The 15000-nt window shown below is 36.1% G+C and overlaps 1 protein-coding gene across 1 annotated transcript in view; it reads right to left on the bottom strand.

Moving 5' to 3' along the window:
- LOC137645721 (cysteine dioxygenase type 1) overlaps window positions 1-15000 on the bottom strand; it is a 70959-nt gene that overhangs the window by 15558 nt on the left and 40401 nt on the right. The window lies entirely within an intron of this gene.

Below are 15000 nucleotides of genomic sequence, written 5' to 3'. Positions count from 1 at the left end.
TCTGCATTCTGTGATTTCTCAAGCATAGCCAGGTTACAGTGTATAATGAAACATTTATATTTCTGTGTAAGGTAGAAGAAGAAATATACATTTCCATCATTTGTCCTTCTTAGACATATAGATTAACATCGACAATCTCCCCTACATAATAAAGACCAAGTGTCTGACGTCTGACTATATATATATATATATATATATATATATATATATATATATATATATATATATATATATATATATATATATATATTAATATATATATATTATATATATATAATTTATATATATATATATATATATATAAATATATATATATATATATATATATATATATATATATATATATAATATATATATATTATCATTATAACTTGCTAAGCTACAACCCTTGTTGGAAAAGCAGGATGCTATAAGCCCAGGGGCTCTAACAGGGAAAATAGCCCTGTGTGGAATGGAAACAAGGGAAAATATAAGATTTTAAGAGCAGTAACAACATCAAAATAAATACTTCCTATATAAACTATAAAAACTTAAAAAAACAAGAGGAAGAGAAATAATATAAAATAGATTGAGATTATTCAAGCAAGAGACCTCTAATCCAAGACAGTGGAAGACCATGGTACAGAAGCTATGGCACTACCCAAGACTAGAGAACAATGGTTTGATTTTGGAATGTCCTTCTCCTAGAAGAGCTGCTTACCATAGCTAAAGAGTCTCTTCTACCCTTACCAAGAGGAAAGTAGCCACTGAACAATTACGGTGCAGTAGTTAACCCCTATGGTGAAGAAGAATTGTTTGGTAATCTCAGTGTTGTCAGGTGTATGAGGACAGAGGAAAATCTAAAGAATGGGCCAGACTATTCGGTGTATGTGTAGGCAAAGGAAAAATGAACCGTAACAAGAGAGTAGGATCCAGTAAAAGAACCCCGTAACTCTCTAGCGGTAGTATCTCAACGGGTGGCTGGTGCACACACACACACACACACACATATATATATATATATATATATATATATATATATATATATATATATATATATATATATATTCTGTCACGCTTAGTGAAGAGAGGAGGTAGTCATACCCTGGTGAGAGATGTACCTCAAGAGATACACTTGTAAACCACACGCACAAATTGCCGAACCAGCAGGTTGTAGTTAGGAAAGGGGGAGGTGTGGGAAGGGTTGAATTTGTGTGTGCATATCTATCTAAATAATTAGACATCATTCATGATGGCTCGAGTACACTAGTGTATCATAAATGTAAAGGAAATAAGAAAGAAACATTAAATATTTTGACATAAGACTATTAAAATACATGCCGTGATAGTTAATGAAATATTTGTTAAGCAAACAATGTTTTGGGGCCAATGTAGGCAAACAGTTTCCTTCAAGCAAAGAATTCCTTTATTAATTAATGGTCACGTTGTGCTTAAAATGTAATAATTAATAGATACCCAGCTTATCAGAAAAGTTGAGTTAGGTGATGGTGATGAAATGGAAATGGTTTTAAAGGTGTCAAACCAAAATACATTCAGTAAAGTACAAAACAAGCTCAAATGTATAAAGCATAGAAGGGTCGAATAATGCTGATAACTCAAGTAGCAACAATTCTGGTCAAATGATTAACCCAGGCATCGTTTACGAAGTGGTCTCAACGAATATCCTGCAGACCGATTGCTAGTCCTATGCCTTTTCAGTCCTGACTATCACTCCCAGAGCTTGGCTTCTAATAACAAAACAAATAACAATAATGATAATAGTCGATTTGCATAAGACTGTATAGTCATTCCATGAAACATGACATTTAACTTCTGTTTAGTGAAAAAATGTATTATATCGCTGTTTCATGAGATGAAGATACAATCTAGTGTAAATAGACTAATATTAGTATTGTTATTTATATTGTTGCTATTACAAGCCATGCTGTGACTATAGCCTTTGATGTGACCATAGCCTCTCGGGAAAAAGCCCTGTACAGAAAATAAACAAATAAGTATACACCTTAAAAGAGAAATAAATTGATAACATAACAACATGAATTCCTTTATATACATACATACATATATATATATATATATATATATATATATATATATATATATATATATATATACATATATGTATATATATATATGTATATATATATATATATACATATATATATATATATATATATATATACACATATATGTGTGTGTGTATATATATACATATATATATATATATATATATATATATATATATATATATATATATATATATACTTACATATGTGTATATATATATATATATATATATATATACTTACATATGTATATATATATATATATATATATATATATATATATATACATATATACTTACATATTTATATATATACATATATATATAATTTATAAATATACATGAATGTGCACACCCTCACCCAAACACCCACACACACACATACATATACATATATATATATATATATATATATATATATATATATATATATATATATATATATATATATGTGCGTGTGTGTGTGTGTGTGTTTGTGTTTGTGTTTGTGTGTGTGTGTGTGTGTGTGTGTACGTTAGGGGGTGAGTGAGCATAAGGTAAGATAATATAAGATTGAGATTATTCAAAACTTGGGATTTAACCAGCTAGACAGAAAGAGTCACTGTCACAGCCTTGCGCGATGACCTCTATGACATAATTGTCGTAACGGTTATTGAATCCTTAGGGTGCTCTCTCTCTCTCTCTCTCTCTCTCTCTCTCTCTCTCTCTCTCTCTCTCTCTCTCTCTCTCTCTCTCTCTCTCTCTCTCTCTCAATGTTTATGGTCACGTATAACATAACTGAACCGGTTCATGTATTTTTTTTTTCTTTTTGCACATGTAGAATTTTCAGCTCCTTGCTTTGCATCAGTGTATTCACCCTTTGACCAACGATTCACCATGGATCCCTAACAGAAGGGTCTTTATTCTAAAATAGTCACTTAGGCTCTGTGTTGTTTTAAAACGTCATTTGCATTTGTTTGTAGTGAGAAAAATAACAGTGTAAAAGGCAAAATAAGAATGTACCAGTGTGCTATTAAAGGGGGGAGGGTGTTTAAAGTGCCCATCTGATCATTGAGTGCGAAAGTTCTTTGGTATGTTTGTAAGAAGAGAAAATAAACCTTTTGATGGCTATACAGAGGCAACTAGAGTGTCAAGGAAAATAATCAGCCCTTATAAAGCAGGATCATCATACTCTTAGAAAAATTTACTTTTATTTTGCTGCGAAATATATCATTTCAAAACATATGATTACAAATTTCATTAAAAGTACGGCTGATGTGAAGATATTAATCCAATTGTTGTAACTTTTCTCTCCTAAGAAATCGACATTTAATGAGGAAATTCTAGAATACAAAACAGACCATATATATAAAGAAACTACTACTACATATGTATTTGTAGTAAAAACATTTCTTGTTGTCCCACAGCCATGGAGAATACTCTCATACATACACACAAACAAACTAACACACACAGACGTATATATATATATTATATATATGATATATATATATATATATATATATATACATATATATATATATATATATATATATATATATATATATATATATATATATACACTCCTGTCACGCTGATCGGCATTGCCAAAATATGACTGTCCGGTCCTTCCTGTACCCCGAGTAAGGGGGGGAAGAGATTGAATCTGTGTGTAAACTATGTATGGATGTGTGTGCATATCTATCTAAACAATTAGTCGCTACTCTTGACGGGTCGCGTACACTAATAAATAAATATATATATATATATATATATATATATATATATATATATATACATATATATATATATATATATATATATATATATATATATATATATATATATATATATATAAATCACTCATACATATGCAATATTAGGTACATAATTTTTAAGATAAAGGTTAGGTGTCACTAAATTCAGATCTTATTAAAGAAATTAAAATTTATGGAACATATAGATCTCTTTACATTCGAATGCATCGAGCTTGTACATTCTATGTGCTCTGGTCAGGATGTAATCAAAGCTTTCTTTTATAAAACCGGACTTTATCACATTCCTTTCTATAAGTTACTGGAATGAACCAGTCTCATTGCACATGATAATCAATAGTGTGATTTTAATCTCTAACATGAAAAAACATTGCGATGTTATCTTGGTCATATCTTAAATTTTGTTATACTGTTCAACTCTCTTTTCAAGAGCTTTACCTGTCTGACCGATATAATTTTTTATTTTCACGGAAATCACAGGATTAAAGGTCTAAAGGTTTAAAGGTCGCTCATGAATAGCAGAGGCAAGGGACAGTGACATTGCCATAGCAAGCAGGACAATGCCCTAGAGACTGACCATATATTATATGATCAGCGCCCAAGCCTCCTCTCCACCCAAGCTAGGACCAGGGAGGGCCAGGCAGTGGCTGCTGATGACTTAGAAGATAGACCTATAGGCTCCCCCAAACCCCCCAACCTTAGCTCACAAGGATGGTAAGGTTGCAGACACTAATGGCACTAGCGAGTCTGAGTGGGACTCGAACCCCCGACTGGCAAACACCAGGCAGAGACGTTACCAATCAGGCCACAACAAGTATAAGTATCCCTTGGTATTGTCATGACAATTCTTTATGAGAATTGTTTCCATGTTGTTATTGCTCTTAAATGCTACATAAACATCGACATTTTTATAACCATTGGGGAATGTCATTGAAAGTTACCGTATGGTAATACAAGTAAGCTTTGTGTATTATAGTTTTTCTTCTATTGTTATCACCAAAGAAGTTTTCCTTTGCTGTTCTTATTAAATGATTTGATACAATTTAGGGATATTTTAATTTCTTGCCTATACTGCCGATCTTGTTTATTTCATCATCAATATACTCAGGGCTGCAAACTTGCACTGCCCTTAAGAAATCATGGGATTGAATGCAGATTTCTTAACTGTATTACTATGCTTTGCGTATAAATGCACATATGCAGAGATATTGGTTGGCCTTCTGTATTATTATTATTATTATTATTATTATTATTATTATTTGCTAAGCTACAACCCTAGTTGGAAAAGCAGGAGGCCCAGGGACCTCAACAGGGAAAATAGCCCAGTGAGGAAAGGAATTACGGAAAGATAAAATATTTCAAGAACAGTACCAACATTAAAATAAATATTTCCTATATAAACTATAAAAACTTCACAAAACAAGAGGAAGAGAAATGAGATAGAACAGTGTGCCCGAGTGTAACCTCAAGCACTCAACTTGAATCTACCATTACTGTACATCTGTTTACACAGCCATCCAAAAAAGGCAAGCAACAATTATTTTCCAACTTGAATAAAATATATTGATGGTACCAAGCCATTCAACCTATAAAAAAATTTATCTAAATTTTCATTTCCTTCCACACATATATAATGATATCAATACAGCGAAACCACTTTACATTATCAAGTATATCCTGGCTAATGGGATATTAGCTCCAACCACAAAGGGACCTATTTTTTTTTCTTTTTTTCTTTTCGCAAAATACTGGTGGCATATTTTTTCCGAAGTTTTGTTCTACAGATTTGAGTATTTATATGCGCATTCTCACTATACCATATATATTGTAAAAGAGAAAATATCAATAAATAAATCTTCTTGAAGATGTCACAGATAATACTAGTCAGGATTCACTGGATGTAGTACTATCTGGCCCGTCAAAGGACCCAATAACTCTCTAGCGGTAGTATCTCAACGTGTGACTGGTGTCTTGGCCAACCTAATACCTACAAATGCGATGTTAAAAGGTATTTGTGGCCAAGCATTTTCAAGCCTGAATGTTATTTACATCACAAACACATATATAAGACATATATACAGTATATGTATATACGTATATATTTAAATATACTGTATATACACACAGATATATATATATATATATATATATATATATATATATATATATATAAATTTATGTATATATATATATATATATATATATATATATATATATATATATATATATATATATCCTGCAAAGAAATATATTGTATAGGGTGGTTGTGATTACTTACATTGGATGACCATATATATATATATATATATATATATATATATATATATATATATATATATATATATATGTATATATGTGTGTGTGTATGTATATATATGTATGTAATTTATATATATATATATATATATATATATATATATATATATATATATATATAAAATCCTGCATACACAAACCATATGGTATGACTTTCTTAGCCCTTTATTTTATGCATGGTATCTTCGGGGAGGCAGAATAATTATTTTTAGCTAATCACTCAAAGCGTTTAAATTTGTTTTCAACTGCTATTGAGGTCGAATATTTTTTTCCTTGGAAAACGGAAGAGATAACATGCATGAAAAAAAAAGAGAGTTCTGTCTCTCTCCGTTGATTGGATAAAGATATGTTTCACTGCCGCTGGCGACAAGTGCTGAGCAAATAGGGTTGAAGCTATCTGGCTGACTGCTTTTATCTTTTGAAGTGAATATGCAAGTGCGCCTACACACTCGGCATGTCGATGCATTTGTACCATGTTGACCTTCCTTCTCTCTCAAAGAGAGAGAGAGAGAGAGAGACGCATAAAAACAGTGAAATACTTAAACGAGAGAGAGAGAAGATACAAAAAAAAAACAATGAAATATTTAAACAAGGTCGTAATCCATCACTACGTGGACGAAAGCACAAGCAAATAACTTGAACATTTCTATACTTCTGAAGTCACATATTTTCGCTTAACCGACGTGAAAGGTTCAGAATAATATCTTACGGGTAAAATAATCCCGTTGATAGGATAGGCAATAAGTTAAAACTGATGATTAGTGAACGATCCAAATATGTCAAATTGCTTTGCATTTGAACGAAATCTAGTGATAATAGTCAGACCATCTGGGGGACAAGAAGATGAAGAGCCAGGTCATCTGGATATAACTGGATTATTGCTGTTTATGTGTTTAAAGAGTTCAGTTCATGTCACTTTCAAATGTTGAAAACAATTATTTATTGTGTTTGTTATGACAGATTCTATTTATCTTATACCGTATACATCTTTTTATGTTTATGTTTAATATACGTGAAAATATTGTATTGCGACAAATGACCAAACAATTCTCTCTCTCTCTCTCTCTCTCTCTCTCTCTCTCTCTCTCTCTCTCTCTCTCTCTCTCTCTCTCTCTCTCTCTCTGAAAATGTTTCTTATAAGGACCTAAATAGTGGAAACATTTGATCAACATTATTCAGTGACTTTTCTGCCACTGTATTTGTTGTCATGTTTGGTCTAAAGCACATCGATACTCGAGTGAGCCTTTTCAATTGTGTAAAGTTTCTTTTGAGTGGTCCCAGGACAATAGAAAACCAACATAAACCCTTTTCTTGGTGACTTTTCAGGTTTAGGGCAGTTGCGAAAAGCAGTACTGTGAAAGGAACTATTGTTTGTTTAGTTTGACTGCTGACATGCTTTCCTTTTCAAGAAGGTCATGAAAAGAGCGTTTTGATTGACATTTTCCATTTCTAGTTATGACTTACAATATCATTAGCTGGATTCAAACGAGTCTCCTATTAATTATGAGGCTAAATGCTTATGCAATTGCAGTGGCACACTTTACAAAAATAGCGTTACGAAAATGCTTCTGTGATAAAAAAAAAAAAAAAGAACACGATAGGGTTAATAGTTCCTTATTCACGAATAATTCAACGACCACCATTAGTAGAAACCTAATTATCAGGGAAGTAGGCTACACGAAGAGTTGAATAAATGATTGCCAAGAAGATTGTAGATTACGGTTCTTTCTAATGTGTTATGATTTAGTATTTAATGTGTGATAGTTGTAAATATATCTAAATACGGTAATCCTGTCTGTATATTTGCCAACACTGTCAATTTTGGTCACAGCCGTGTTTGTTCACTCTGATAAGGCCACTGTGTGAACCTCTTCTGAACAAATTTGAATAGGAATAGACATGTTTAGTTTCTCACATTTTCCTAATTTTCTAATTTTCTCATTTCTACTTTTGTATTATTTTGAAATCATAGAGTTGATTATATATATATATATATATATATATATATATATATATATATATATATATATATATATATATTTATATATATATATATATATATATATATATATATATATAATGTATATATATATATATATATATATATATATATATATAAATATATATATATATATATATATATATATATATATATATATATATATATATATATATATATGGCAGTGGACTAGAAATGGCTGCATTTTTTGCTGTTGTATATATATATATATATATATATATATATATATATATATATATATATATATTATATACATATATATATATATGTATGTATATATATATATACATTTATATATGTATATATATATATATATATATATATATATATATATATATATATATATTCAGGAAGTTGTTTCCCATTAAGAGGGGGTGACTTTAAATAGAGAGTAACCTCAGTTTTTTACTTTCTTCTCTGGATCATGGATGAAACCATTGTGCAATAGAACAAAACGTAAACAACATTTTCACCTGAAGCACTTGAACAGAATTCTCTTTATCATTGTGTATGTTTGCACTGCCTGGCGATAATGTCCCTTGGCTGCCATTAAATTTTTATGAGCATCTATTCAACCAATTCCCTTCTTCCTCTCTTCCTACTCATAGCAATTCTGAATCAAGGATTCTCTCACTAACATATAGTTCTCCATTCTTTCCATATGACCGCACCACCTCAAATACTGTGATCGATCATTTTTCACATGTGTTTCAAGACTTCCTACTGGAATGATTCATGACACACAGACAGCCCTTCGTCCTATATCAAAGCCACCTCCTCCCACAGTCATTTCATCTGTTACCCTTCAAAAGTTTCACAATCAAAATCAGAGCATATCCTTATTCAAGTAAACTGAATTATATCATCGCTGTGTAATTCTTGCAATGATATTTATTACAGTGGAACAAAAATCTTTTTCAATAAAACCTTTTGGGTTATTCCCTTACCCAGACAATTTCTACGGCTCTATTTCTCGTGAGAACTAGTGATATATACATATATATATATATATATATATATATATATATATATATATATATATATATATATATATATTTATATATATATATATATAAATATATATACATGTATATATATATATATATATATATATATATATATATATATATATATATATTTCTCTCTCTCTCTCTCTCTCTCTCTCTCTCTCTCTCTGTGTGTGTGTGTGTGGAAAAATTTAAAATATTATTCTATATGTAACGTTCAATAGCACAAAAAGATGCTTATGAAATACTCAATAATTTGATATATATTGCTGCAATTTCTTAAAACGAATTTGCTCCTAAACAAAACCAATCAAACATTCAGAAATATTAAATTTCTGTATTTACTGTATATTGGAAAGTACATTTAGAAAGAACAATCAACAGCACACTTGTAATCCTATCAACCTTATTGTTCCTTTCCATTTTGAAACTGTTGATTGACATTCCTAGCTGTTCTTTCATATATATATATATATATATATATATATATATATATATATATATATATATATATATATATACATATATATATATATATATATATATATATATATATATATATATATATATATATATATATATATATAGGGGCTAGCGTTCGATCCCAAGTATGAGGTAGAAATTTATTTTTCTATTTGAACACGATGTTGTGTTGATATTTATCCATATTGACTCATTAGAGGTAATTTGAATGAATTACTACCAATTGTGTCACGTGGTGGCCCGGGAAATTGGGTGAAACTCGCTGGTAAAAGACTGATGTCTCGCCAGGTAAATCCTCGGACAGGTGGTAGCGTCAGGTTCCAATTTCTTTTATGGGCTCTCGTGACATGGTTGGTTTCGACCTGGCCTTTCATTAGATGGGCTAGCGTTCGATCCCAAGTATGAGGTAGAAATGTATTTTTCTATTTGAACACGATGTTGTGTTGATATTTATCCATATATATATACATATATATATATATATATATATATATATATATATATATATATATATATCATCATTTCCTCATACGCCTATTGACGCAAAGAGCCTCGGTTAGTTTTCGCCAAGAGTCTCTATCTTGACCTTTTAAATCAATACTACTAAAGTCATCATATCCTAATTTACGCTTCATAGTCCTCAGCCATGTGGGCCTAGGTCTTCCAACTCTTCTAGTGCCTTGTGGTGAAGTAATCTCTTTTGGGGAATGTGAGGAGCATGCCCAAACCATCTCCATCTACCCCTCACCATGATCTCATCAACATATGGCACTCGAGTAATCTCTCTTATAGTTTCATTCCTAATTCTGTCTTGCCATTTAACTCCCAATATTTTTCTGAGGGATTTGTTCTCAAATCTACAAAATCTAATGGATATTGTTTTATTGTCACACCATGACTCATGTCCATACTGTAACACTGATCTCACTAAACTGATATATCACCTAATTTTATATGTAATTTCACGTGATTTGATTTTTACTTAATCTGTAATATATATATATATATATATATATATATATATATATATGAAAAATTTTAAGTAATTTTTATTTTTCCTAACATACTTACCGAGAATTACCTCTTCGGAGGGTCCTTGGACCTCTCTCAATCTCGACCAAGATTTTCCGTGCTATCCCCCCTATCTCGCTCCCGATAGTTCCTACCCCCGCCGTCAGGATAATTCCTGCGGCCCGGATTAGGGCAGGTCACTGCTTTTCCCGGGTCAGGATCTCATTAAGTCCTCCGTTTAGCCCGACTCGGCAATAGAAGAATGGCACTCGGGGACGGAAGGGAGGGCCATTACTCAGAGGTAATTCTCGGTAAGTATGTTAGGAAAAATAAAAATTACTTAAAATTTTTCATTTGTTCCGACACGAATACTTTACCTCGAATTACCTCTTCGGAGACTTACACTTTAGGAGGCGGGAGAGCCATTCTGCCACTTGGTTAGGCACATGGTGCCTGGAGGGCTACGTAATGCGGGGGTACAGAGAGCGGATAGGGGGTAGCAGGGAAAACTTACGCTTATAATTTTAGGGTTACCTCTTGACATTTTCTCTACTGAGTCTTCTCCTGACGAAGTAGGGATGAGACTATTCACTTGTTGGGGACGTCTTCCAGCCTGCCACTACACAGCTTGGAGGGCGGCGATGACTGTCCCAATGGAGAATCCATCCAAAGACTTTCTTGAGTAGTTTTTGAGTTAGTGGGCCGTGAAGGTCGACTGGTGTGACCAAGTGCCGGCCTGCAGGATCTGGCCCACTGCCATATTTCTCTCAAAGGCCAAGGAAGTGCTCAGGCCTCTGATGTCATGGGGACGGGGAGTGCCTGGTACTGCCACCTTGTCTTCTTCATAAGCCCTAGTGATGACTTGTCTCAGCCAGAAGGAAATAGTGTTCTTGGACACTTGCTTCTTATTAACGCCTGAAGAGACGAAGAGGTTCTTGGCACCCGGACGGAGATGGGCCGTCCTTTCCAGGTATTTCCTGATCGTCCTGACCGGGCATAACTACAGGTCGTCCGTATTGCCTGTCTTGGGGATGGCTGGAGAAGAGAAACCTTCAAACCTCGGGTCCCAGACTGCTGGGTTCTGAGTCTTTGCTACAAAGGAGGGTACGAACTTGAAAGATACCTCCTTCCACCCTTTGGAGTGTGCCACGTCGTAGGAGAGACCGTGGATCTCACCTACCCTCTTAGCCGAAGCTAAGGCTAGCAAGAAGACTGCCTTGAGGGTGAGACCTTTTGTCCCCGATATCTCTGAGTGGTTCAAAGGTCGGATGACACAACATTTTCAGGACCTTGGCCAGGTCCCATCTAGGCACTCTCCTGGCTTGGGGAGGGAAGGATTGTTCGAAACTTCTAATCAGCATCCCTATGTGTCTTGAGGTCCCCAGGTCGATGCCTTTCAGGAGAAAGACTTGGCCTAAGGCTGCTCGTACTCCTTTAATAGCCGGGATTGGCATTCCTATTTTATCCCTAAGGTACACTAGAAAATCAGCTATGTCAGGGACCGAGGCTTTGAGAGGTCTTATTTGTTTTGTCGCGCACCATTTCGTAAAGGCGGCCCACTTCGCCTGGTAGACTACGGTAGAGGATTTTCTTAGGTATAGGGACATCCTCTTGGCTGTGGAGGAGGAGTACCCCTCCTTCTTCAGGAGTCGCTCGATAGTCTCCAGGCGTGAAGGCGAAGAGAGAGAGGGTTGTCGTGGAACCTGAGGAAGAGCGGTTGACTCAGTAGATCTGACCTGACGGACAGAGGCCACGGCGGTTGACTCGATAGGTCTTTAGGTCCGCGAACTACTCTCTCTGTCTAGCCACCAGGGCGCTACCAAAGTCATCTGTAGGCTTCGAGCCACCTTTATTCTGCTGAGCCCATGTCTTATCAGCGTGAAAAGGGGGAAAACGTACACATCCAGATTGTCCCACTTGTTCTGAAAAAAGAGTCTTCTAAGGAATCTTTCGGGGTCTTGTACAGGGGGGCAATAGACTGGGAGTTGGGCGTTGAGGTTGTTGCAAGTCGGTCAACCACCGGGGAGCCCCATCGTTGAATGATGAGCTTGGCTATTCCTGGGGGAAGGGACCATTTTGTCCCTACTATGTGGCCCATTCTGCTGAGGCCGTCGGCCAGGGCGATTTACTTTCCGGGAAAGAACCTTGCTAACATCACCCCTTGATTCCCTATCACTCAGTCTAGATTCTCTATGGTGAGATCGCCCAACTCCTTCGATTACAAGTACCCTGCTTGTTCATGTATGCCATTACCGTGGTGTTGTCGCTCATCCACGCCACGGAGTTCCCCTTTAGCAGACTTGTGAAGTGTAGGCATGCCTTCTGGACTACTTCCAACTCCAGGACATTGTGTGGAGTTGTCTCTCCCCTTCCAACCAGGTCTCTCGTGCCGCTTCGTCGAGGGGAAGGGCTCCCCATCTCTGGTTGGAGGCGTCTGTGAACAGTAGGAATGGCTGACTAATGAGCCTGAGGTGTCATATCTTATTCTCCGAAGGGAAAAATTCTCCCCGAAAAAAGGTCTAATGTCATTCCCCAGTAGTTCATTCCGGTGGAAGGGGATAGATTTTGCTACTTCGGGTAGATTCAGTTCCCCAGATCCTTGCCAAACTGGAGGAGACTTCTCCCTTGTTCCTCCAAGAGGACCTTTGAGGAGGGAAGAAGCTACCAGGCATCCAGGTATCTGCTAAGGCGAATGCCTCGTTCGTGGGCCCCCTTGCGACAGCCGTGGGGACTCTCACGAACACTTTGGGCGTTGTTGACAGACCAAAGAAAAAGGGGTCCTGAATTGCAGGAACTGGGAACCCTATTTCACCCGGAGGAACCTCCGACCCGAGGTGTGGACCGGAATCTGGAAGTATGCGTCCTTGGGGTCGATGGTATTCTACAATCTTTCTCCCTCAAGGACAGCAGGACCGAATTCTGCGTGTCCATTAGAAGTCCGTCATCTTGACGAACCTGTTGAGATCTGACAGATCTATAACCGGCCTCCCCCCCCCGGTCGCTTTTTCTGCCAGGAATAGGCGACTGTAGACACCTGGTCCTGGGAGAAGAACTTCTTCCATGGTACCCTTCTCTAGCATGGACAACACCTCCTCTTGAAGGGCGGTCCTCTTTAACGGGTCTTTAGGATCTAGCCATCTATGCGGTTGGCCGGAAAAGGCGTGGGTGGTTCCGTTAGGAATGGAAGTCCGTAGCCCTTCTTTAGTAAGGACACTGTCCAAGGTTCCGCTCCTTGAGCCCTCCATGCTTGCCAATGACGCCTGAGTCATCCTCCAACCCGAAGGTTGGGTGGGGATAGGGAGCCTCCCACTCTTCCCTTCTTCTAGAGGGGCGGCCTGACCTGCCACCCCTAGAGGCGGGGTAACCCGACCTGAAGGAGCTAGAAGGCGCTGGAGCTCCCCTGTGGAGGGGCTGAGGCGTTGCGGACCAGGAGGACGAGGGCTTCTCTCCTCGTAGTGCTGGTAGATGCTTGGGGTGTCGCGGCACTATCCGAGACAGATCTCTTCTAGGGTGGTCTCCTAGGAGTCGTAGGTCTGGGGACGTTAGCCTCCTTCTATTTCAAGACCTTCTCCACTATGGTTTCTCGTTCCTTCCGAGGAAACAGAGATTCTCCCCCCAAGGGAAAGCTGCGATGGGTCGCGTCCCCCTGTCTGGTGCCTACCAAGACACTTACGCCAGAACAGTGTTTCGCTTCCAGAACACCCAGTTAGCTGTTAGTGTGAGAGACTGAAAAGTCACTAACCTAAGGGTTGAAGGCCTTGCTGGACTTATAGTTTTATAATTTATTTATGAAAGATTTATTTTAATGTTGTTACTGTTCTTATATTTTATTTTTCCTTGTTTCCTTTCCTCGCTGGGCTATTTTCCTTGTTACGGCCCCGGGACTTATAGCATCCTGCTTTTCCTACTAGGGTTGCAGTTCAGCAAGTAATAACAATAACAACAATAACAATAATAATAATAACAATAATAACTTATTGCAGACTATTTAGCTTCACGACTATCAGGGTCCCTGAAGTCTGGACTTCTCGTTAAGAATTATTCTAGATGTCTAATGATGTCAATACCTAAGAGATTTATTGCTCATGACGATCGATATCCTTTCAAGTGTAATACCTGAAAGAACATGAAGAGTAGACACATTCGTGTAAAGGACACACCTGGCAATCATGTAAAAGAAAATGATTTTTATCTCAATATAAAACATGAATGGGTTTCCATTTTTTTTTTTTTTTTTTTTTTTTTTTTTTTTTTTTTTTAATCGATTCCAATAGGGCACTCCCCGGTCGCTTCGGTTCTGGAATCCCAGGCACTCCCTTGCGGTGGTACCGGTTTCCCCGTCGG

Source organism: Palaemon carinicauda, chromosome 8 (assembly GCF_036898095.1).
Source record: "Palaemon carinicauda isolate YSFRI2023 chromosome 8, ASM3689809v2, whole genome shotgun sequence".
Lineage (NCBI taxonomy): Eukaryota > Metazoa > Arthropoda > Malacostraca > Decapoda > Palaemonidae > Palaemon > Palaemon carinicauda.
The sequence above is the reverse complement of the archived record's forward strand: the minus strand, read 5'-3'. Positions and strand labels throughout refer to the sequence as shown.